This window comes from Piliocolobus tephrosceles, chromosome 1, assembly GCF_002776525.5.
Source record: "Piliocolobus tephrosceles isolate RC106 chromosome 1, ASM277652v3, whole genome shotgun sequence".
In the NCBI taxonomy this organism is placed as follows: domain Eukaryota; kingdom Metazoa; phylum Chordata; class Mammalia; order Primates; family Cercopithecidae; genus Piliocolobus; species Piliocolobus tephrosceles.
Window position 1 is genome coordinate 59,243,883 of NC_045434.1, and position 24,136 is coordinate 59,268,018.

Consider the following 24,136-nt stretch of genomic DNA (forward strand, 5'->3'; position numbering starts at 1 on the left):
TGGGAAGTATGTTCTCAGAGTATATTTAATAACCTGTACTGAAAATTGCAGTTTGATGTGAAAGGCATTTGTCAGACTAAAAATACTCCACACATCCAATTGCATAAGGCATTTACTAGTGTTTACCATGTGTCAAGAAAACAACAATGTGAATCAAAAAGAATAAACAGCCCAGTATCTCTGGACTGGTACATTTGAATTTATGCAGGTAAGCTAGGGGTTGCTATAAGAAATATATTCCAAGTGCCAATCTCCAGCCTCGCCAATAGTGCAGAAAGAAAGGCTGATAATGAATCAGCATAGGGTGAGGCATCCTTTTTGTCAAAGTCTTATATTTGCTTGTTTCATTTATTTCAGTTAAATTCTTAACTGTTTTTCTCCCTTGAGCACTCTCTCCTAATGCTAGGAGGCATGTTGCCATTATCTATATGGGCCTACAGAGCCACATGCCTCATCATGACCCAGTGTAAATTCCTATATTTCCACTTCAAGACAATCAGTAGTATCTTATGACCACCTCTCTACCCTAAATCCATTTTCATCCATCAGGCAGTACAGTTAACTCAGCTCTGCAACAACAAATGAGCCCGTCAGAGTGGAGGTCATTCTATTGAAATGGTGCTGTTAACTAATCAGCATGGATACAGTTGAGAAGCCAGGGCAGCTCTTTCCTTTCTTGGTTTTTGGTTCAATAAAACTATATCTGCTATTGAGGTCATGCCAACTTCCTTCTCTTCCCTAGCCCACTCCTTAAGAGTGATGTATCTATTATTTTTAAAGTTATCTCTTCCCAAGACTCTAATGTCTTTTTTTTTAACTGAAATATAATTTACAATTAGTGCACAGATTTTAAAAATATACTGTTTCCTGGGTTTTGACACTTGTATGTACCAGCATAACCACTACCCAAATCAAGATACAGAACTTTTCCATCATCTTAAAACATTTCATCATTAATGCTCAAGAATAAACAATACTAATTTATGGTGATAGAAATCAGAAGAGTGGTTGCTTCTCAGGACAGAGAATTGAATGGAAAAGATAGAAATCAACCAGCAATAATGTTTAATTTTTTTTTTTTTTTTTTTTTTTTTTTTTTTTTGTTGAGGCAGGGTCTTGCTCTTTCACCCAGGCTGGAGTGCAGTGGTGCAGTCATGGCTCACTGTGGCCTCAACCTCCCAGGCTCAAGTGATCCTACTACCTCAGCGTCCCAAGTAGCTGGGACTACAGGTGCAAGCCACCACGCCCAGCTAATTTTTGAAGTTTGTCTAGAGATGGGGTTTCACCATGTTGCCCAGGCTGGTCTCAAATTCCTGGGCTCAAACAATCCTCCCGCCTTGGCCTCCCAAAATGTTGGGATTATAGGCATAAGCCACAATGCCCAGCCAATAATATTTAATTTTAATGGTAGAAAGGAAGCTTTAATGGTTATTATCTTTATCTTATGCCTCCAGTCAGAGTTAGACCTAAATGATTCAAAATACCTATGGTTTTTTTCCCCCTCTTCTTAAAGATTTCAAAAGAAGATTGTTTAATACTTCACTTATATAGCAGTGACAACAGCATGGTTTAGGAGACCTTTCTATTGTTTAAACTAAATCTCTATTGAGGTCATTGAAGTCCGTTTCCTTTTTTATATACCAAGAAAAATGTAACCAACATTTATATACAGGTAAGATTTATGGTCAGGAATGGCCATAATGTTTGCTGTCAATAGAATATTTGGTCAGGGAAATGCAAATCAAAACCACAATGAAATAGATCATCTGATCTCTTAGAATGGCTGTTATCAAAAAGACAAAAAATAACAAAACCTGGTGAGGATGTAGAGAAAAAGAAACTCTTAATACATTATTGGTGGGAATACAAATTATTGTACTCATTATGGAAAGCAGTATGGAGGTTCCTCAAAAACTAAAAATTGAACTACCATATGATTCAGCAGTCCCACTACTGGGTATTTATCCAGAGGAAAGAAAAACAATGTATCAAAGAGATGATGCTTCCTGGTGGTCTAGTGGTTAGGATTTGGTGCTCTTGCTGTCTCTCGTGCTCTCTCTCTCTCCCGTTCTTTCTGTCTCTCTCAGTCTCACTCTCTCTCTGTCTTTCAAAGATATATCTGCACCCCTATGTTTATTGCAGCACTATTCACAATAGCCAGGATATGGAATCAAACCTAAATGTCCATTAATACATGAATAGATAAATTAAATGTGGTATATGTACCTAGTGGAATACTATTTAGCCATAAAGAAAACTGAAATTATGTCATTCACAGCAACATGAATGATCCTGGAAGCCATTATGTTAGGTGAAATAAGTCAGTCACAGAAAAATAAATACCTCATGTTCTCACTCATATGTAGGATCTTAAAAAGTTGAGCTCATAGAAGTAGAGAGTAGGATTATGGTTACTGGAGTCTGGAAAAGGGGGATAGTCAGAGATTGGTTAACAGATATAAAATTACAGGTAGGGGAATAAGTTCTAGTGTTCTGTAGCACTAAAGGGTGAATATAGTTAATGATAATTTATTGTATATTTTCAGATATTTAGAAGAGAGGATTTTGAATGTTTCCAACACAAAGAAATTATTTTTGGTGATAGATATGCTGATTACCTTGATTTGATCATTACATATTGCATATATGTATTGAAATATCACTTTGTACCACATAAATACGTACTATTATAATGCATCAATTTAAAATTTTTCAAAAGAGAGTATGTGATAGACTAGTCATGCATTGCTATGCTGGGGACAGCAAGGAACATGCTTACAAGGCTGGGGACCCTACTTAAGCCCAACATAGTACATAATTTTAGTCCAAACCCATCCCCATTGGTAAATCCATGCACCAGTGAAACTAACATGAGTATATAAAATTGACATCTTAGCACCTACTTGACAGATATGTTTAAAAACAATTCTGTTTTGTTTATCCGCATTAGGTATATGACAGTCTCTGAGAATCTTAATAGATCCTTTGTCTTTCTAAATAAAAAATAATCTGCATCTTAATTTGAGGAATAGGGTTATTCTAATTATATCTGAAAATGCTTTTATATGCAGCAGTGTGTTTGCTGTTTTCTTTACTATAGTAGTAATCACATAGAATGTTTGCCCTGGAGGGAACAAGCATAGGTACACCACAGAAGGTAATGACCATTGGATTATTTCCATCTTTTTTAACCTGCATATTTGGCCTAGATTCCATTTTCTTTACATTGAATTTTATCTATTGCTTTCTTACTGTTTTCCCTGTTTACACTGGAGCTGTTTTCCAAGCCAATCCTATTGTATAATTGAATTTATCACTAGAGGGCACAAGTGGTCAACAGAAAAGATGTTGGTGCACAGGCAGAATGGTGCCCTAAAGAAGCTGAGCAAAAGACAAATTGCTTTTGTTTTAAAGGAATTGTTGAAAGACCCAGTTCAATGTAGTAAAGGTGCTTGCCTCCCAGCTTTTGGTATCATAGGATTGGAAAAGAATCTAGAGATATCTTGGGTTAGGAACCTCATTTTACAGTTAAGAAAACTGAGGCCCAGAGAAATTAAGAATTGTTTGGGCATGATATCTCTGCTAGGTGAGCAACCTATACCTTTTTTCAGGGAACCTCTTTGTTTTACTATAGTGAAGCAAACCTGAAATTAGGACTTGTATCCTTTTTTATTCCCTATTCATCCATTTGGTTTTTTTACTCAGCAGGTTACATGTTCGAATTGACTTGCTAGTAGCATCTCACCTCCTTGAGTGAAGGAACGTCTTCTTGAAGGACAACTTAAAAGCCTACTCAGAGTATCAAGATTCAGTGGGTAGAGCATCAGCATTCTTCTGCTGTCCTTGACATAGGTGGGTAGTTATGTATGTCAGGAAGTAAGACTTTTCATACTTTTCTTTTGCCCTAGAATCTCTGTTGCTTTTAGATGAATCAAGTGGCACTCAATCTGAACAAAATCACTGAAACCTTACCCTAAAAGTTAGCAATGTAGCTGTCCCCATCCAGAATGCAACCAGTAGGTCTGGATTACTAATCATCCCTCAAAACTCATTGGTAAAGGAGATAGTATGAAAGAGTTACTAAATCATAGATATCAAGGTACCTGCCTCAGATAACTGGGGGTATGCTAGCGGAGAGATCTGTTAGTAAAAGTCTTCTAAAAGAGGTAAGCAATTAAATGTAAGGTTTTCAAACTAAATAAAAGAACACAATTGGAATTTGCTAGCAGAGCTGAGTTTTGAACTTTAACAGAAAACAGATGCCCTAGAAATATACCAAAAGCCGCTAAATGCATTTTCCATTTTGTCCTGCCTTTACTTTTATAAGCATCTTAATTCAACAAGTGCTTTTAACTGCCTATTATGATCAAGCACTTGATTCTGGGGATGCAACAATGAACAAACAGCCTGCTTTTATGGAATTTACATTCTAGTGGGGGAGACAGACAATAAAATAAATATGTAAATTAAATATTATGTTAAAAGATGATATGTACTATGGAAAAACCATATAGAGTAGACTAAGGAAGAATCAGAAGTGCCAACATGAAAGGAGGTTGATATTATAAGTAGGGTGGTCAGGATAGGCCTTACCAAGAAAATATGATTTAAGCCTAGACTTAAAGGAAGCAAGGTGGGAAACTATGTAGACATGTGGGGGTAGAGTGTTATGGACAGAGGGAACAACAATTGCAAAGACCCTAAGACAGGTGTCTGGCATGCTTGAAGACAGGTTAAAAAAAAAAAAAATCAGTGTGGCTAAAGTGCAAGAAGGCCAAATGACATAGACTGATAAGTTATTATAAGAACTTTGGCTTTTGTAGTTTTGAGCAGAAGAGTGACATGATTATACTTATATTTTAAAGGATCACTGCCTGCTATTTTGGAGAATGTACTCTGAGAAGACATTAGTGGAAGCAGGGACATCAGTTAGGAGGCCATTATAATGCAACAATCCAGGGGAAAACAGATGGTGGTTTGTACCAGGAGAATAGCAGGCAGTAAAGATGCTGAGAAGTTGTCATATTCGAATATATTTTGAAGTTAGAACCAATGAGATTTGCTATTTTCTTGGATATCAGGTGAGAAAACAGAAGGTTGTCAAGGTTGACACTAAGACTTTTTAGCTAAGGCAACTAAAAGCATGGAATTTTATTAACTGAAATGGAGAATACTACAGGAAGAATACATTTGGTGGGGGGACAGTAGGCATTTGGTTTTGGTTTTAGAATTGTTAAATCTAATAGATCTGATTGACATATTTCCACATGGCAATGTCAAGAGGACAGTTAGATGTAGGAATCTGGAATTCAGGATTAAGGGCCAGGCTGGAACTACGTCTTGGATATCAGTAAACCTAAAGATTGCATTTTAAAACCATGAGATTAAATGTGACCACCAAGAGAATGAATGTAGACAGAGAAGAGGCCGAAAGAGCCCTGGTGCACTCCGAAATTCAAAGTGAGGAGAAGGGGAAGAATCAGCAAAGGAAACTGAGCAGTCCTGGTACCTGACCCTGTGAATATGGATGTAGTTTCCCCCTTTTCCCAAAACAAAATCAAACAAAACATATGGAACAATAGGCAATTATATCATTGTTCTTATTATACTTCTTTTTTCAAGGGCTATTTCCCATGAAATCTGCTCAGACTATTTATAAATGGGCGATACAGTGGTATAGGAGAGCTGGACATTCCAGAGCATCTTCTGGCGTCTTTTGAACTAGAAATTGCTTCCTTTCTGCAACGTTGTCTAGAGGCCTTTGAAGTCCAGGGATGTCATAAGACTCTTCTTACTACATCAGAGGGATTCTATTGATTACCATGTCTGCAAATGATGTTAACTTACCTCTTGGTCTCCTTTGCCAAATTTTCTTCCACTCTATTACATCTTTGAATAACTGTCACTTCAATTGCAGTTAAGAAGACTCTTGGGGCCGGCCATGGTGGCTCATGCCTGTAATCCCAGCACTTTGGGAGGCTGAGGCAGATGGACCACTTGAGGTCAGGAGTTTGAGACCAGCCTGGCCAACATAGTGAAACACCATCTCTACTAAAAATATAAAAATTAGCTGGGTGTGATGGCGCCTGCCTGTAATCCCAGCTACTCAGGAGGCTGAGGCATGAGAATTGCTTGAACCCGGGAGGCGGAGGTTGCAGCGAGCCAAGATCACACCACTGCACATCAGCCTGGGCAACAGAGTGAGACCTTGTCCCCCCACAAAAAAAGACTCTTGGAAAAACTTTTATTAGAAATAAAACACCTAACACCTAGAAGGTGTTACTGTATATTAAAATTTGATTTATTAATAGCTCTGGGATGGCTAGAATGACAGTTATAGACTAAATTTAAAGCTTAAAAATACTTTAAAGGCCACCTAGTTAACACTGTCATTTTGAAGTTAACCGCTGAGGCCCAGGAGATTAAGTACCTTGCTAGTATCACAGAGTCATAGTCCTAGTGCACAGCTGTTGCACTACCTTCAAAATTTGTATCTTTGTGTCTGTTATATCTCTTATATCATACCACATACTGTTATGACAAGTAATATGGCATAATAGTTAAGAGTGCAGACCCAGGAGCTAGACTCCCTGCGTTTAACCCCAGCTTAACCATTTAACTACTTTGGATAGGTTATTTAACCTTTCTGTGCCTCAGTTTCCTCATCTGTAAAGTAGGGATTATAATAGTCTGCCTCTTAGCATTGTGAAATGAAAATGAGCTGATACATTTAAATAGAGATAATTACAATCCATTTAAATTATTTTCCAGATCTGTAACTTCCTACATCTGGATGAGCGTAAGGCTTTCGGAATACTTTTATTGGCCTTAGGATCATGTGATTTTGAAGTTATTAATTTATCCTTAAAGAGTGGATTATTTGGAGAGTCACAGAAGTAGCCCCAAATCCTCTATAACTCCAACATGTGTTCTGACATGTAACTGAAGAATTTTGAGGAATAAATTTTAAAGGAGATTGCTGAAGTAGGGAGAATGAAATGGGTAGAAAGGAAAGGAACAAGAACTAAATGTTTCAAATGGTGTTTGGAACCTGTTGAGCATCTGATCAAGTCAAGTCCCTGCAGCTTCTCTGTCAAGCAAGCAGGCTTTCATTTTTATGGCCTAAATAACCCATCCCATTTATACTTCTTTGCCAGTCCTTCCAACAGTCCTAGTTTCAGAGATCTTTACTATTTTTTCCCACCTTCTTTCTTTGAGTAAATAGCAACTCTTTTTCTCCAATTTTTCACAGCGTTGCTTCTGGCTATTTGCTGGATCCTTTCTGTTGAGCAGAATTTTTTAATCTTATTACTTAATCTTGTGAAGCCCCTTTATCTGCTGGAGGGTATCCAGCAACTTTCTGTCCACTCTCCACCACGAGTCAGTATTTTTGCAGTTCTCCTTTTAGGTAAAATCCTAAGTCTGTTTTGTTTTCCTCTCTCTCTGGGGCCCGATTGCCTAATATGGTAAGGTATTTCCCAGACAAGATTGCACTGTGGAGTTAGAACAACAGTTTGACTAAGTTTAAAGACACGGTAGGTGAGCTATCTAATATTTATGTAGTAAAGTAATATTTTTTTGCCGTATATTACATAACAACCAAAATCTATTTTTAAGGCAAGCCTCTGTTGCTTTTAACAGACTTAAAGAGATAATAAAATATAGATTTTTCTCCTCTCAACCTGTTTAATCTTTAGGCAGATTTTTTTTTTTAAAGAAAGGAAAAGATAGCTCGTCCCCAGAATGAGAGGGTTTTGAGAAGTCTGAGAAATTTGATAACATGATAATGTTCATAAGGATATAAAAGTAAGGGTAAACTTAATAAGCAATGGCTGTTATAAACAGTCCTGTGGTAGCCAGCCTCTGGGAATTGGCAGGCATACCACATGTAGAAAAGCAAGCTGTCCTGGATTTCTGCAATTTATGACAATGGGCAGTCCCAGGGAAAAAGATAGAGGTTGAGAAATGGCAGCCAACCAATTCTGTATGTGGGAAGCTGCCTGTTACCAGCGTGCACTGAAGAATCTTCTCTAGAGGTTGATTCCATGTTGGCCTCGAAGGATCTTTCCTCTCACTGTACATTTGCTCTTGCTTTTCAACTATAGCTTCTTAAAATACTGCAGATGCTGTGATTTTCTATATATGGGTTGTGTCTTGCTGTAGCCCAAGCTGTATAAACCATCTTAAGAACAAAGTTTCTTTTGGCATCTTCCTTTTATGGACTCTATTAATTTTAGGTCGTGCTGTTACCCAGGAAATCTCAGTAATCAAAGCTCACATGTATTCCTTTGAGACCCTGTAATTTTTGGACCTAGTGTCCCATTACATCAGTGAATTCTGCTTTAATCATAAATCTTTTTTAAGATAGAATAAATTGATCTTTGAGGTATCTGTTTGGACTTCTCTCATGCATCTCATCCAAAGATGTGAAAGGTTTATCCGACTACTAAGGATAGTAAACTTCTTGACCTTTTCTTTTTTTGATTTCTTCTGCCTCCAGCTGCTTTCAAGATATTAGTTTGTGTTAGTGACTTGACCTTATGTTTTTTTATTAGAGGAACACAGATGAGCTTAAAACTCTGCTGGAGCTTTAAAAAAAAAAAATGATTGTAAAAGATAGTAAATTTCATTAAAGAAAATTCATGAAGTATAGAAAAATATAAAACAGTAGCTCTCAAAAGCAGCAGGAGAATTGCTAAAGGAGGTTGTAAAAATTCATAGAGCTACTTTCAGGGAATACAGTGATGGGGAATGTTCTACATGCATTAAGTGGAAAAGGTGAGAGATGCTAGATATCCTAAAATGCCCCATATCAAACAAGTATCCTGAAGCTTGCTTGACTTTTGACTGTCTCCCGTGACAGTCATAGATGAAAACCTATCAGTTAAGTCTAAAACCAAACTTGATTTTATGTATAAGCTCATTTTTGATGGTGGGGAGGAAGACAGTTCTAAAAATTCAACCACCATGTAAATGAGGAGAAACTGCTCTTAGTTTTATTTATCCCTGACAGCAATGCCACTTATATAATGAGTACATCATGCTACACATTCTGTAGATCTGCATTTAACCTCTGCCGTCATGATAATTATATGATGCATCCAAATCTCTGACTGATTCTTTATGCCTCCTAGTTTACTGGCCCAAGCATTAACACATTAAAATGCATATTTTATTATAAAGTGCTTTGCTTTTATTTCTTCTTCATATTATGTTATTATTTTTTAATGATTTTAGGTAAGTTTTATATCAATGATTTTTATTTCAGGATAGTAAAGGGGTGTTAAAAATATTTGTTATGAAAAGGGATTGTTTCAGCTATAAAAGCTAAGAAAAAATTGTCCATAACCATCCATAACCATATTTTTCAGAAGAAATTATTAACATTTTAGTGAATTTCCTGCTGGTATTTTTCCAAAGTTTTTCTTTTTAAAAAACATATTCAAAACCAACTAATGACATTCTTTAGAAAAGGATTGTTGTCAACTTGAGCATTCCTGGGACACCATCATTACTATGATGACAATTTTATAAGGTTGTCTTCAAAGCACTTGGGTTCAACTCTTTTATCAAAGTAGTCCTATGATGGCTTTGATCATAGAGAGCCTCCAGGAATAATTGTTTCTCTTTCCGATGGAGTCTAAGGGTTACCTCGGTTACAGAAGTATTCATTTCTCCTGTTGATAGCATGGCTGGAGAGCCTTAACCATGGCTTAGGCTTAGTTAATGTTAGAGTTCTAGCCCCATGATTGAGGTAGAAAGCTTGATGTGGGATTTGAAGTCCTTTTTCAGCAAATGGAATGTTTATAGATTTGCCCCAGCAGGAATATTGAGCTTAAGGCACTAACAGACGTTACCTTTAAAAGTGTTATTTTGGTAGAATCTCAAAGGTAGGATAGTTGGACTACCTATCCCAAGCTGTAAAGCTTCCTGTATAAAGCTTGTAAAAATGTAAAGATGAATGGCCACAACCTCCTAGTTTTAATTTTTCTCCATACTATCTCAGTCTTCAGTAAAGCAAGTTCAAGAATCAGATAGCAGCCATTTAGTGACATGAATCTCTGCATACAGAAACCATAGTTTTGTAACCTAGTATGATCCTTTAAGGTACATAAACGTTCACACAGATGCGCCTTCATAGAATATGTACTTTAAAAAAACTCTTGACTTTTTTATACTTTAAATTTTTAAAAATCTTTTATTACAACCTTAACTCTTACACCTTAAACTATGTCAGTATTATTGGCTACCAAGAGGAAAGCAGGGAAGTTTTAAAAATCCATTGGCAAATTAATATATAGCATAATACATAATACAAGTACTTATTATGGCCTTGGAGTTTATAGCTCTTGTTATGTTTCTGAAAAGTTTTTTCAGGTAACAGAAACATTTTAAGAGGCAAACAACATGTTTGAGTATTACATCACCAAATAAAACATTGTATACTTTATGATGGCATTTTAGGAGTTGGAGGACTTTCAAAAGTGATGTGCCAAATGGGTGAAACATGGGGCTGTTTATGGTGGCTGAATGCTATATTTCTAATTTCTCCAAATGTCTGGTATAGCTACTACTTGCTGGCTGTTGTGAAGAGTCAACACTCTGCCTTTCTGAGGCTGATAGAGAAAGCAGATGTTTACACCTATTCTCCAGCAGTACATGTTGGGGGTGGGACAGTGGTAGCAGCCTCACTTCATCTTTGGCACGTAATGCTCTAGGTCAGCAAACTTTTTATGAAAAGGGCGTTATAGTAAATATTTTCCACTTTGCTGGCCACGTAATCTGTTGCAATGACTCAACTCCACTGTTATAATGGGAAAGCAGCCATAGACAATATGTAACTAAATGGGAGTGACTATGTTCCAATAAAACTTTATTTACAAAAGCAGGCTGGTGGACTGGATTTGGCCTGCAGTTTGCTGGCCTCTGCTCTAGGTTAGTATTTGCTAATGTCAACATAACTCCAAATGTCAATTTTCTCTCATCCAAGCACTTCTCTGGTAACTCAGCATTGTGCCAATTCCCCTGATTCTTTGTTATCAGCAACAGTTTGTGGGGGAACATCATGTGTTTAGAGGGATAAATGTTGTTTGGGACAGCATTAATGAGTTTTGGTCATGCCGCAGGAAGCAAGCTATAAAGCTTCCTGAATGAGAAAGTGAAGGAGAGAAGGGGAGTTGCTTCCATGTCTTTTTAAATATAGCCTGTTATGTTTCAGTTCATTACCTTTTGAGGAGAAAGTCTGAAATGGTTCTCCCAGCGTGTCCCTATCTGGTTTTCTCATCTGATCCTATTCCTTCTTACTTCTCAAGGACCAATCTTTGAGGTTAGCTAAGATTACAGTTGGGAATATATAATCACTTAATACTTGAAATTCAGCTTTTGTAAACTGTGACCGTAAGTAAGTTTGCCTTTGAAGCTCACAGGTTCTTGGAAGAGTGCCTGTCAGAAGATTGGTAGTTGCTGTCATTCACTTTAATTTAAGCTTGTTGTCATTTGAATTCCTTAGTTAGGAGTAGATTATGGAATTTACTAGTCTTTTTGCCTTGTCAACGCTTAGTCTGCTGAATATGTGCGGGAAAATATTTTGGGGATTAGTGGAGGGGATGACAAATCTTCACACTGATAACCGTGTACTTGCTTGAAATGATAGTTAAGAGGGGTGGATCTGGGAGAAGAGAAGCTGAAATCCTGATTCTTCAGCAATTTTAAGGGAAAAAAGTGATGAAAACTGACATTAATATGTCACAGTAAAGACTCATATAAGGTGTGGGAATTGAGCATGGGATGGCATAATTAATTTTGTGCCAAGTAAACAAAATCAGATCCTTTCTTGAGAATAAATGGTCACACTAATGTGCCTTCATAGAATATGTACTTTTAAAAGCTCCATATATGACATGTTGTGTGAGAAGGCCTCTCTTAGATCACTGGTGACCTCTAGTACTTTGGAATACAACTAATGAAATATTATTCGGGCAGTTTATGTATCATTTCTGGAGTTCTTGACTTAGAGCTAAGGGCATGTATAGATACTGATATCCAGCAAGCTGAGCCATTTTCAATTATAATAACCTAATGGGTAAAGCTTCTATAGTAGTCTCCCTCAAAGCTGTCAATAACAATTACTGGGGTTATTTGTTTACAATGTAGGTTTTTAGACCACTCACCTTGAGATTCTGGATAAGCAGGTGACATGGTGCTAGCGGGTGGAAGTCCTGGAAATCTATGTTGTAAAGGTCTTCCAAAGTGATTCTTAACAGGCAAGTCTAATGGATAGTGTTCCTAGAGGTATAATGTTTAGGGGGGATTGCTAACATCCCAGGTAGGTCAATCCTTAAAGAGTAGGATTAACTGTAGCACACTAAAGGAACTTAGAGTCAACCTCTACTCCTTTCTGTCCTCCCAAAATACACATTTAACCCAGAGTACCAAATTCTCAAAGACCCTCTAGGACAATTGAGTCCCATTTGGGATGTCTTTTGCCCTCATAGCAGCATGTGTTTATTCAGTCAACATATATTTATTGATAATCCACTATGTGTCAGGCACTATGCATTAGGGATGCAAAAATGTACAAGGTAGACAAAATTCCTGACCTCATAATACTCACATTTTAATGGGGCAGAGGATATTTCTTTTTTTTTTTTCCCCGCTCTGTCACCCAGGCTGGAGTGCAGTGGCGCGATCTCCGCTCACTGCAAGCTCCGTTGCCGCCCGGGTTCACGCCATTCTCCTGCCTCAGCCTCCCAAGAAGCTGGGACTACAGGTGCCCGCCACCATGCCCGGCTAATTTTTTTGTATTTTTAGTAGAGATGGAGTTTCACCGTGTTTGCCAGGATGGTTTCAATCTCCTGACCTCGTGATCCGCCCGCCTCAGCCTGCCAAAGTGCTGGGATTACAGGCGTGAGCCTCCGCGCCCGGCTGGGGCAGGGGATATTTCTATTAGACATCCAAGTTGAGATGTCAAGTAGACAATTGTCAACTAAGAATTTGGACTTTATGGGAGATATTAAAACTGGAGAAATATAGATGTGGAAGTCATTACTTTAGAGATGGTATTTAGAGTCAGAAGACTGAGTGAGATCACCAAAAAGCGTAATTAAAGCAGAAAAGAAGGCCCCTGACTAGTCTCCAGGATATTCCAGAGCTAGCCTAGAAAAGAGCAGGCATATTTCTTCCATGGTACATATACAGATACTTGTTGAATCTCTTGTTCTGAAAGTGAGATCATGCCGATCTGACTTATTGTGATACCTACACACTTTATACCTAGAAAGCAGTTACAGCCTAGGGTCCAGATGAAAGGTAATGAGCTACTTTCTACTAATAGCCATTCTGACTGGTGTGTGATGGTATCTAAGTTTCTAATGGTGGGTATGGGAGAATGGAACAATGTAAGAAATATGAAAAACTCAGCAGGATTTGATGTTTTACTAGATGTGGATGATAAAAGAATAAAGAGCAGTCCCAAGGTATTTGGGAAGATGCATAGAATTGGCTTTGCAGCCAGAAGACCTAGGTTCAAAGCTGACTCCATCTCTTATTAGCTGGCTGGTCTTAGAAAAGTAATTTAACCTCTCTGAGCTCTGAAAATTCTTTAATCTGTAAAAATGAGATTATTATCCTTGTTTTGTAGGCTCGATAGAAGAAACAGCAATAACAATGTATATAAAGTGTTTAGCACAGTGCCTACCTTTGGTAAATTTTTAAATAAATAAAGGCAACTCATATATTAGTATTTCACCAGTCTCCCCTCCTCCCATCTTTGAGCTTTTATACATGTTATTTTCATTCTCTAGAATTCTCTTCCTCTTACTTTACTGCCTCTTCATCTCCCTACTCCACTTTTTGAAAACATATTCATGTTTTAGGTTAAGCACCATCTCCCCTAAGAAGCCTTCCTTTGACCCCCTCCCTGGACTAGGTTTTATGGCATTGCACAGACTAGGTTTCCCCTAGCACTGTGAATTTATTTTTAATATGGAGTGGTAATCATACTATGTTGTATTTGCCAACTAACTGAACTCCTTGAAGGCAGGATCTGTTTCTTTTCTTTTTTTTTTTTTCTTTTTGAGATAGAGTCTCATTCCAGTGCCCAGGCTGAAGTGCAGTGGTACAATCTCGCATCACTGCAACCTCCACCTCTTGGGTTCAAGCAGTTCTACTGCCTCAACCTCCCAATTAGCTGGGATTATAGGCATGAGCCACCATCCTTGGCTAAATTTTGTATTTTTAGTAGAGATGGTGTTTCACCATGTTGGTCAGGCTGATCTTGAATTCCTGACCTTAGGTGGTCCTCCTGCCTCGGCCTTCCAAAGTACTGGGATTACAGGTGTGAGCCACTATGCCCAGCCTGTTTCTTGTTCATTATATTTACAAGAATATCTAGTATTTAGGTATGTCTTCCGTGAATAGAGAACAATGCAATAAATGATACTTTTTTTTATTATGATGACTGCATAGATAATATGCCATTAATAAGATTGAGAATTCAGAAGGAAGAATATGTTTGGGGATGAAGATAATGATTTTGATTTTAGACATACGGAGTTCAAGCTACCTGTCAGATGTAAGAAAGTAAATGTCTTATAGGCAATTAGATACATGGGTATGAAGTATAGGAAAGTTCCAGGGCTAGAGATAAAGAGTTGGGGCCAGGCACGGTGGCTCACGCCTGTAATTCCAGCACTTTTGGAGGCTGAGACGGGCGGATCACAAGGTCAGGAGATCGAGACCATCCTGGCTAACACGGTGAGACCCCGTCTCTACTGAAAATACAAAAGAAATTAGCCAGGCGTGGTGGCAGATGCCTGTAGTCTGAGCTACTTGGGAGGCTGAGGCAGGAGAATGGTGTGAACCTGGGAGGTGGAGGTTGCAGTGAGCCGAGATCATGTCACTGCACTCCAGCCAGGGGGACAGAGCAAGACTCTGTCTCAAAAAAAAAAAAAGAGAGAGAGAGTTGGAAGGTATCAGCTTGCTGATAATAGTTTTAAGCTAAGAAAAACACATTTCCCAAAGTTAAATTTTAGAGCAGTGATTCCCAACTTCTTTTCTTCCCCAGCATACTGATGGATATGAGGTACTCACTGTGTTAACTGTGGTTCAATGTCTCAATGATTCTGAAGCAAGGGCAAGCAAAAGGAGCATGTTCCCCAGCGAAGGTCTATCAGAATGATTGTGGGGTGCTAAGGAGGGCCACTGCTATGAAAAGAGTACACAGTTGAGAACAGAGCCAGGGCACACCACTGTTTGAGACAGGCAGAAGGGGAGAGGTACCCATGAAAGAGATCAGCAGGGTAATGGTCAGAGAAGAAGGAAAAGAGCCTGGAAAGGAGAGTTCTGCTTTTAGCTCTTTGAGGAATTGCCAACACTGCTTTACACAATGAATACCCCCACCAATAGTGTATAATCATTTCCTTTTTCTGCAACCTTCCCAGCATCTGTTTTTTGTTGTTGTTGTTGTTTTCTTTTTTTTTTTTTTTTTTTTACTTTCTACTAATAGCCATTCTGACTGGTGTGTGATGGTATCTCATTGTGGTTTTGATTTGCATTTCTCTAATGATCAGTGATATTGAGCTTGTTTTCATATGCTTGTTGACTGCATGTATGTCTTCTTTTGAAAAGTCTCTGTTCCTGTCCTTTGCCCACGTTTTAATGGGGTTTTGTTTTTCTCTTGTAAATTTAAGTTTCTTATAGATGCTAGATATTAGACCTTTGTCAGATGCATAGTTTGCAAATATTTTCTCCTATTCTGTAGGTTGTCTGTACTCTGTTGATAGTTTCTTTTGCTGTGCAGAAGTTCGTATGTTTAATTAGATCCTACTAGTCAATTTTTGCTTTTGTTGAGATTGCTTTTGGTGTCCTTGTCATGAAATCTTTGCCCATTTCTATGTCCAGGATGGTATTACTTAGGTTGTCTCCAGGGTTTTTATAGCTTGGGGTTTTACATTTAAGTCTTTAATCCATCCTGAGTTGATTTTTATATATGGTATATGGTTAAGGAAGGTGTCTAGCTTCAGTCTTTTGCATATGGCTAGACAGTTATCCCAGCACCATTTATTGAACAGGGAGTCTTTTCCCCATTGCTTGTTTTTGTCAGCTCTGTCGAAGATCAGATGGTTGTATGTGTGCAGCCTTATTTCAGGGCTGTCTATTCGATTCCGTTGGTCTATGTGCTGGGTATATACCCAGAGGAATATAAATCATTCTACCACAAAGACACATGCATGTGAATGTTCATTGTACCACTATTCACAATAGCAAAGACATAGAATCAACCTAAATGCCCATCAGTGACAGATCAGATGAAGAAAATGTGGTACATACACACCATAGAATACTATACAGCCATAAAAAAGAGTGAGATCATGTCTTTTGTGGGAACAAGGATGGAGCTGGAAGCCATCATCCTTAGCAAACTAATGCAGAAACAGAAAACCAAATACCGCATGTTGTCACTTATAAGTGGGAGCTAAGTGATGAGAACTTATGAACACAAAGAAGGAAACAACAGACCCTGGGGTCTACTTGAGGGTGGAGGGTGGGAGGAGGGAGAGGAGTGGAAAAGATGACTATTGGGTACTAGGCATAATACCTAGGTGATTAATCTATGCAACAATCCCCTGTGACATAAGTTTACCTATGTAACAAACCTTCACATGTACCCCGGAACCTAAAATAAAAGTGTTTGTTTGTTTGTTTTAAAAAGAGTAGTATTCAACCAAACTAGGGAATGAAAACTTTCAAAGACTCAATGTGACAGAAACTTAACTTCATATAGCTCAAGCATAAAGGTTTATGTAGCTAGAAAATCTGCATATTCAGCCTGGCCTAGCTTCAGGCACAGCTAAATCTAGGAAGCTGAAACTTATCAGATCCCTGCTGCCTTCTCTGCATAGACTTCAGAGGAAGAAAGACCTTCTCTATCCTAGTGTCCATATATCTTTTTTTTGTTTTTGGTTTTGGTTTTTGCAGACAAGATTTTGCTCTGTTACCCAGGCTGGAGTGCATGGCATGCTCACGGGTCACCGCAGCTTCTACCTCCTAGGCTCAAGCGATCCTCCCACCTCAGCCTCCCAAGTAGCTGAGACGATAGGTGTGTGCCACCATCCCCAGCTAATTCTTTTTATTTTTTGTAGAGATGGAGTCTCACTGTGTTGCCTAGGCTGGTCTCAAACTCCTGGGGTTACGTTGTCCTCCCACCTTGGCCTTCCAAAATGTTGGGATTACAAGTGTGCACCACCACACCTGGCCTCATAGTGTTCATGTATCTGATTGACCTTTCCTGGATCAGATGAACTTCCCTGAACCAATTTCTTTTTTTTTTTTTTTTTTTTTTTGAGACAGAGTCTTGCTCTGTCACCCGGGCTGGAGTGCAGTGGCCGGATCTCAGCTCACTGCAAGCTCCGCCTCCCGGGTTTATGCCATTCTCCTGCCTCAGCCTCCGGAGTAGCTGGGACTATAGGCGCCCACCACCTCACCCGGCTAGTTTTTTTTTGTATTTTTTAGTGGAGACGAGGTTTCACTGTGTTAGCCAGGATGGTCTTGATCTCCTGACCTCGTGATCCGCCCGTCTCGGCCTCCCAAAGTGCTGGGATTACAGGCTTGAGCCACTGTGCCCGGCAACCCTGAACCAATTTCTATAGCCAGAAATTGGATGAGATTTAGCTAGAGAGGCAGTGAAGCCTGAACTCTAAAACCAAGTTTAATTCAAGTTCCTCCTCTGCTACCTGCTGTGTAAGCTTGGCCAAATTATATACTCCCTGTGTCTCAGTTTCCTCAACTTTAAAATGAGAGAAATCATAGTACTTATCACATAGGTCATTTCTTTAAATGAGATAATACATATAAAGTCGACAGTACAGTGTCTGGCACATAGTAAATTATCAATAAATCTTAGCCGCCATGATGATGATAATGATAATAATAGTGGTAGTGCTGGTTATAGTGATGAAGAAGAAACAAGAGCAACAGCTACCACTTGTTATAGGGGTAGGGTTAGGAGAGGGTCAGCTACATGGAATAGATTCCCCACAGGAAATAGGGATTCTGTTATCAGAAGAAGAGAAAGAGGTAAAGGGTTGGAAAGATAAATTATAGCTACCAATAGTCCTCTGTAATCACATCCAGTAGTTTGAGAGCTGAAGAGTATCTCATAGGTTTGCCAGTAAGGAGATGTTGCTGACTTGTGAGAGCAGTTTGGTGGAGTGGGGCTAGGGAGCATGAAAGGATGATATCTTCTCTTTGTGACTCATCTGCATGAGAACGATTTTAATGGATTTTCTGGAAGTTAATAGCCGTTGGTTAGCCATTTGCTTTGTGAGCAGAGCTCCAAGATAGTTTGCCGCTAAAAAAAAATCTTCATAAAGGCTTAAACAGGGTTCAAACAGATCTAATTGTCATATCATTTGGCACATTGTGGTACCTGATTCCATCTAAATTGCTTTCCCCTAGCAATCTTTAGTCCATGTTTCTGCTTTCTCTCCTTGTTAAGAATAGATGGCAAATCAACATTCTTGCCTACTCCTGCAAGAGCATCTTGAAGGAATGAAAGGCAGTTGTACTTCTGCTGCAGAGGAGGATTTTCCACATGTTATGAAAAGAGCTAGTTATTGGATTAGTCAGTGAGGTGTGATTGTCAGTCTTCATCAGGTTCTCATTACTGGTAATGTTGCCCAGGCCTACATTTTTTCTCTGAATGTGCTTCTGCCTTTTCTGTGTCTAGCTTACTTGTTTACAAAATATTTTCAGAGAGAAAGCCTAATTCAGGGTTGACAAAGTTCTGCTAAGCCACCCCAAGATTATCTTGGCTAAAGAAGTTTTTACAGAGTACAGTTGTGGGAAACAGCTCTTAAGAGTTTCTGGGTTAATCTAGAATGATTTCCTAAAAGAAAAGTTTTAGAAGAATTATTAAAGGAATCTTTTCCTCCCAGCTCTCCCCTCCCAAATTACAGGAGCACCCACAGACAAATATCACATGTAAAACAAAACTGTATAACAGATAAATATGAGGAAAGAATCAGGAACTGACAACTCTAGCCTCCAACTTTACCATTAATAAAAGCACATTACAGTGTTCCAGACTTGCTCTGTGAATAAGCTGTTCTCAGCTATGTATTTACATTAGTTCCTTAAGTTCCTTCCAGAATTTATTTCCTAAAAATATTGGGGCTTTTGTTGTTACTTCAACCCACAACTGACCTTCCAGGAATAATTTAGATTTAGATAAGTGATTATTAGAAAGCTATTTCAAGATAGACAATAACAATCATAAGAAAAAGTATATAACCTTACTGGTGTTCAAAACTAAAATTATAATGAAGTAACTTTTTTTTTTTTTTTTTTTTTGAGATAGAGTCTTGCTCTGCCACCCAGGCTGGAGTACCACGGCGTGATCTCAGCTCACTGCAACCTCTGCCTCCCAGGTGTGAGCAGTTCTCCTGCCTCAGCCTCCCAAGTAGCTGGGATTAGAAGTGCCTACCACCACGCCCCTCTAATTTTGGTATTTTCAGTAGAGACAGGGTTTCATCACGTTGACCAGGCTGGTCCTGAACTCCTGACCTTGGGTGATCTGCCTGCCTCAGCCCCCAAAGTGCTGGGATTACAAGTGTAAGCCATCACACCCAGCCAAAGTAACATTTTTTTTTTTACCAAAGGCAAAGACTTTGAAAAGATAATGCCCAATTTAGCTAAGAATGTAGTGAAGGCCGGGCGCGGTGGCTCAAGCCTGTAATCCCAGCACTTTGGGAGGCCAAGACGGGCGGATCACGAGGTCAGGAGATCAAGACCATCCTGGCTAACACGGTGAAACCCCGTCTCTACTAAAAAATACAAAAAACTAGCCGGGCGAGGTGGCGGGCGCCTGTAGTCCCAGCTACTCAGGAGGCTGAGGCAGGAGAATGGCGTAAACCCGGGAGGCGGAGCTTGCAGTGAGCTGAGATCCGGCCACTACACTCCAGTCCGGGCGACAGAGCAAGACTCCGCCTCAAAAAAAAAAAAAAAAAGAATGTAGTGAAATGGGCCTTCCCATATTTTACTGTTGGGAATGCAAATTAGTCATTATTTTCTGAGAAACAAATGGCTAGATTGACAAAAGTCCCAAATTGACCCAAAATAGCCCCCTATGAAAATGTATCTCTGGGAAACAGTTCTAAATATGGGAAGGAGGGGGAGTTTATGCACAGAAATTGTTATCACAAGGTATGTTATATATTGGCAGCTCTGTAAACATCCATTCAACAAATACTTGAGTACCTACTATGTGGAAGGCTATTATGCACTATTGAACAAAACAGACTTAGCTCATTTAGCTATTTATAATAGCGGAAATATTGGAAACAGCCTACTGTCCAGTATTCTGGCAGCAGTTAAGTAGACTATGATTCATCCATCTAATGGAACACTATGAATCATAGTTTGCTTTACCATTCCCCACCAACTAGCCATTTAGGGTGTTTCTTTAAAATAGAGTGGAGTATAAGGCAGCCATTTAAAAGTGAATTACAAAGATAGTATAATAACTTGGATAAATGCTTATAGTATAGTATTACTAAATGAACTAGATACACAATTGTATATGTCATATGATTACAACCATAAGGGCGAAGTGGTTACTCAGGCCCAGGTAAAGAGACCAGGGAGAAAGTGAGCAAAGTGTTAGCAGTGGTTGTATTTCTGTGATGAGACTAAATGTGACTTTTTTTCTACTTTTCTTTATTTCCCAAATTTTCTTTAATGAGGCCTTGTTATTTGTGTAATTTTTTCCTGCCTTAAATGCTTTGATAACACACTTACAAAAAGTTTGCATGAAAGTGAAGACTGCTCAGTGGCTATTTTGTGAACTGAGTGGGAATTTTGTCAGGGAACTTTTTTTTTTTTTTTTTTTTTTTTGAGGCAGAGTCTCGCTCTGTGGCCTGGACTGGAGTGCAGTGGCCGGATCTCAGCTCACTGCAAGCTCCGCCTCCCGGGTTTACGCCATTCTCCTGCCTCAGCCTCCCGAGGAGCTGGGACTATAGGCGCCCGCCACCTCGCCCGGCTAGTTTTTGTATTTTTTTTTAGTAGAGACGGGGTTTCACCGTGTTAGCCAGGATGGTCTTGATCTCCTGACCTCGTGATCCGCCCGTCTCGGCCTCCCAAAGTGCTGGGATTACAGGCTTGAGCCACTGCGCCCGGCCGGAACTTTATCCCTCTCTTTTGACTGATGGGCTATTTCAGCTGTGGTGGAAGTATGCAATAGTGGATAGAAATCTGCTGGACACCCACCCTTAATATAGTCAGCCTATACATATATGGCAATGTCGATGCAATACACTGTGCCTCACAAATAGCAATGTAGATGATAAGATGCTTTTTGTTGTTTTTTTTAGAAAACAGAATGACTTTAGTATGTTACTTGAAGACTCAGGATTATGGCTAGCTGTGTGCCAACTTTCCATCCTTCAGACCTATAAAGTCTGAATCCGTTCGGTTTTTTACTGTATTGTGGTGAAATTAAACAATTCACATAAATTTTTATTGTGGCCCATAGTTAAGGTTCTAGGAAGCTCTGAGATTTAATCTTGAGTTTTCCTTTCCACTTAACCCAATTTTAAATATTTTTTTTTCTTTTTCTTTTGAGACAGGGTCTCACTCTGTCACCCAGGCTGGAGTACAGTTGTGTGATCTTGACTTACTGCAATCTCTGCCTGTAGAGTACAGTTGTGTGATCTTGGCTCACTGCAGTCTCTGCCTCTAGAGTTCAAGCGATTCTCAATGCCTCAACCTCCTGAGTAGCTGGGATTATAGGTGTTCACCACTACACCTAGCTAATTTTTTTTTTTTTTAGTGAAGATGGGGTTTTGCTATGTTGGCCAGGCTGATCTCAAGCTCCTGACCTCAAGTGATCCGCCCGCCTCTGCCTCCCAAAGTGCTGGGATTACAGGCATGAACCACTGTGCCTGGCCTCAATTTAAAAATTCTTAATCCACTCTTAACTTTCATTTAGTGGAACTCCAGTTTTATCCTTTCCTTTCTCATTGTCTTCTCTACATTTCTGTTCACATGAAATTTCTAATTGTACAGACTTTGCAGTGTGCAGAGTCAAATCTCTCATATCCTGTAATTTTGCTGCATGCTCCTTAGTTTTTTCTTTATCTACACTTATATCTGGTCAGTGTGATACTTTCTTTTTTGGTCTTCTCAGCTATTAGAAACAGACGTGTTTGTAGAAAAGAACTCTCACCATTTGTTGTGTCTGGGACTTGTGTGGAGGGTTTTTGTTTTGGTCTGGGTTGGTTTGCTTTTTCTATTTAAAACTTAGATTGTGTGTACACCCACACAGAAACTTCATCCAGCTACTACGCTGTTCCTTTGCAGAGTGGTGATCAAACAAAAATATGCATCTAGTGATTCTTTCATTTGATTTGAAGACTGATTTCAGAAATACATGATTTTCTTCTTTTACCTGGCAGGTTATTACTGAGCAAGCTGAAGAATGGAGGACTCAGCCTACTTATAAAGTACCAAACTGTTAAGGTCACAGAAAATTATTTCTGGAAGGTATATTAGAAGTTGTTCTAGCCCAACTCTCTTATTTTACAGATGGAAAACCTGGGGCCCAGAAGAGGGCCTGGCTTAGCCTAAGCTGTATTATGACTTAGTGTTAGAAAATGAACTAGAAAATTTCTGAATTCCCAGTCCAACATTCTTTCCACTAAGCTGATGGCTGTCTTCCAGGTGCAGGAGTGCAGGTTGGTGCTTATTACAGGACTGCTGGCTGCAGTGGCTCTTCCTGGTGCTGTGGAAAGTACCCTCTTCTTTGCTCAGTCTGATTCCATTTATGGGAAGCAGTGATAAAGTTTGTATATAAGATTTACAGTAAAGTCTGCTGCTGTTCCAAGTTTCTTAACCTTTTAAAAGTCATCTTCCTTCTATTTCTGATTTCCTAGTACATCTATTACTTATTTCAATGTAAACAAATTCCAAATAATGGAAATATGTCTCTACTACAGCTTATTCGAGTTTGAACTTTGGGTATATATGCTAATATTTACAGACTGGTGAGGTCAGGAAAATTGAACTGCTCTTATTTCAAAAGTGAAAGCTACTCTGGGACTTCTAGGTCAGGGTGGCAGAGTGAATACTCTTGAATCTTAATTCCTCTCGTTCAAAGACAGAGAAATTATGCATAAATATTTTTAAAGGTTTTTAAAAATACATAGTTATTCTTAAAAATAAGAGAAAAAAGTCTCTTTGGACCAGTAATAGAAAAGCCACTGTGATGGCAGGGGGTGGGGGTGGTGCTATGAATGGATATGGGCAATTGGGACCAGGGTTTTTTGCAATGATCCTGTCTGTGCATGAACCCAGGACCCAAGAGCACAATACAAATGGGAACTGGGTTAGTCTAACTTATCCCAGCAGTGTCACAGCCAGGAATAAGCTGCTTGTTCCCGACCAGAAGTAAAGAAGAATTGGCAGACACAAACAAGCACAGGAAACCACTCAAGATAGAACTTGGACCCAAAATACTTTTGGGCTAAAAATTCAGAACTGGGCTACCTAGGAGGAAAGAAAGCCCAGAGCTACCAACTTAAGGTCTGGTTCAAAGTTGGCACATTATCAGATTTAAGCTGAGGCAACTTAGAACTGCCCTATAGATACTTAAAACTGTATATATAGATACAGGTACTTACATTTTTTAGTCATCATTAAAAATTGAGCCCTCAAAACTTTACAAAGAACTCAGTAAAACCTAAGATCATGAAAAAACAGTCAAAAGAACCCAACAAATGAGAGAAGTTATACCTGAGGAAAAAAGAACACTCTGAAGAGAGTTTAAAAATAAGTTAAAAGTCTCAATATATGTACAGAAGAAATTAGATTTTACAGAATGAAGAGCAGATAATGAAACAAGAAGAGAAAGCTGTGAGAAAGAAACATTTAGACATCTTGAAGTGAAAAATATATTGAAATGTAAAAATACAATATTGAAGTAAAAGAACAGTTAGACTGTACATACTTTCTATAGCTTAAGAGAAAATTGGAGAATTAGGAAATAGAACTGAGAAAATCTTTCAGAATGCAGTTTAGAGAGAATTAGAAGAAAATGGCTCACTGCAGCCTCTGCCTCCCAGGTTCAAGTGATTCTTCTGCC

The 24,136-nt window shown here is 38.9% G+C and overlaps 1 protein-coding gene across 10 annotated transcripts in view; it reads left to right on the plus strand.

The window, feature by feature from the left end:
- Positions 1-24,136, plus strand: part of PPP1R12B (protein phosphatase 1 regulatory subunit 12B) — a 235,347-nt gene that overhangs the window by 149,795 nt on the left and 61,416 nt on the right. Inside the window, exon 20 of one of the 10 annotated variants that reach the window (XR_002725300.3) lies at positions 3,706-3,852. The exons of 8 other annotated variants lie outside the window; for them this stretch is intronic. The gene's annotated coding sequence lies outside the window, so the exon portion shown is untranslated. The remainder of the gene's footprint in view (positions 1-3,705; positions 3,853-24,136) is intronic. One more of the 10 variants, XR_003309882.2, reaches the window with a different exon arrangement.